This window comes from Propithecus coquereli, unplaced genomic scaffold (genome assembly GCF_000956105.1).
Source record: "Propithecus coquereli isolate 6110/MARCELLA unplaced genomic scaffold, Pcoq_1.0 Scaffold11, whole genome shotgun sequence".
NCBI lineage: Eukaryota > Metazoa > Chordata > Mammalia > Primates > Indriidae > Propithecus > Propithecus coquereli.
In genome coordinates, this window is record NW_012134969.1 from 5,926,619 (window position 1) to 5,928,582 (window position 1,964).

A 1,964-nucleotide genomic window follows, 5' to 3' on the forward strand; every position below is an offset into this window, starting at 1 on the left:
TAACGCAGTAATGATGCATGAAGCTTCCAGCAATGCTGTAGTTTTTAGAACTCGTTAATAATAAATTACCTGCAATGCCATGGACAGCTGATAATTCCTTTCTTTGGTAGGTAAACCTCTCCACTATAAAGTAATAATACACTAAGTCATGTGTCACAGCCTTCTGTAATTTTTTTAAAGCTATTTTACTTTGAAAGCAGTATTGCCAACATTGAATTCATTTTACAGGTAGGAAAACTGAGGCTATTTTACCAAATGATTGTGTCAGAATGGATCAGAGTATGGAAATCGAGATCACTGGTTTAGTTCCAGATTTAAATAAGGCCTCTGGCATATTTCTTCATATGACAAGCACAAGTACAGATCACTGGTTAATGAGTTGAGGTTGGAGTGGAGATGGGGTTCCATTAATCACAAACTCCAGGTCACTTGTTTCATTCATCAAATCCAAGAACAAGAAACAATTAAAAGGTAGACTTGGGCCATATCTCTGTAAGTGCGGTTTGGAGCCACCTGGAGAGTAAGCAAATGTTCTCTTAGAGGAAAGGAAACAAACACAAGGTTTGCAAACAGGAAGGCAAAACACTCTCAAGTCCAAGACCCTTGTTGATGAGCTCACGGGCTCAATCCTCAGTTATCAGTGTATAGGAGGGGTCCAAGGCAAACAGCAAGTTCAGACAACTGAACTTGCTTCCCTAAGATGCTTCCCTCCTCTAATTTCCCTTAATTCCACTCGGCAATTATCCAAGAACCTGATGGCTTCCTCCTAATGACAGAGTCTGCAGGAATCCAAACGGGCCTAAGCACATCCAAAGCCCAGAGCCCAGGGAGAGGGACTTCATGCAGGACTGTTCTTCCCAGGGCTATCATCCGAGACTTTCTCTTTGTGTATGCCAAATCAGCCTGTTAGATAAAGGCATGCTCACACTGCTCTCAGTTCTTTTCTCTGAACTCATAAGAAGATGAATTCTGAGATACAAACTGTGTGGCTTTTAACTAGATGCTTCCCTGTGGGCCTTTGTTTCCTTATGAGTAATGGGAGTGGGGAGGGTTAAAAATAGGTCAGGGTCCCAAATCACCTGCCCTCCAGGGAGCCATGACTACACAGTGGCTTAGGTTCCTCCCTGCTTCAAAATTTGATGGTGCTTTTTCGTTGAGCAGCATTAACATTAGACAAAAGCCTGGTTTGTTGACCACCCAGTTCCAGGCAAGATGTATATAGCCTGTTACTTTATAAATTCCTAAGGTTGTGATCCTCAGATACTTCAGAAATACAGAAAACCACAGACATAACAAGTTCCTGAATATCTACTACCTTTCCTCCTTTGACAATTGAGTTAGGGTTAATATCCTGTGGAACAGTTGCAAATCATGTGTCTCCTGCTATCTTCTTTGTATAGTTACAAAACTCAGGATTCTATTCCAAGTAAGGAAGTAGATCCTTTCTCTAGTTCTCCAACTGTCAAAACTTTAGGCAGACTCAATAATAATGATTTGGAGAAAAACCTTGAAATTCAAGCTCTCTTCAAGTATAACACATAATTTAAACCATCCTTACAGTCCTCTTTCAAATCAGATTTTATAACCAAATTTCTTATCAGACCTTACTAGATTGAAATTCTGTTTCTTCTTTTAAGTTATACCCTGAAGAAATTAAAAGACATATAGGGCAGAAGGTGGGAAAAAATATATTGAACAAAAAAAGCATGATACATCCTCATAAGGTTATTGGCCAAAATTCCAAAAATAGAGGAATAGCCATGAATATATGCTCTTTTTTTTTGTTTCCTGGATGTGAATTGACCTTGTACAGGCTGTCATATTCACTGTGTTCTTTCTCATGGAAAAGGTTTCAAAATGACCTGCCAACAGAATCTCAACCAGCTTAGAGCAAAAGAAATGGCATCTCCCATCCTGGAGTTTTAACGAAATTGCTTTGCAGGAGTTGATCAGCCTCTCTTTTC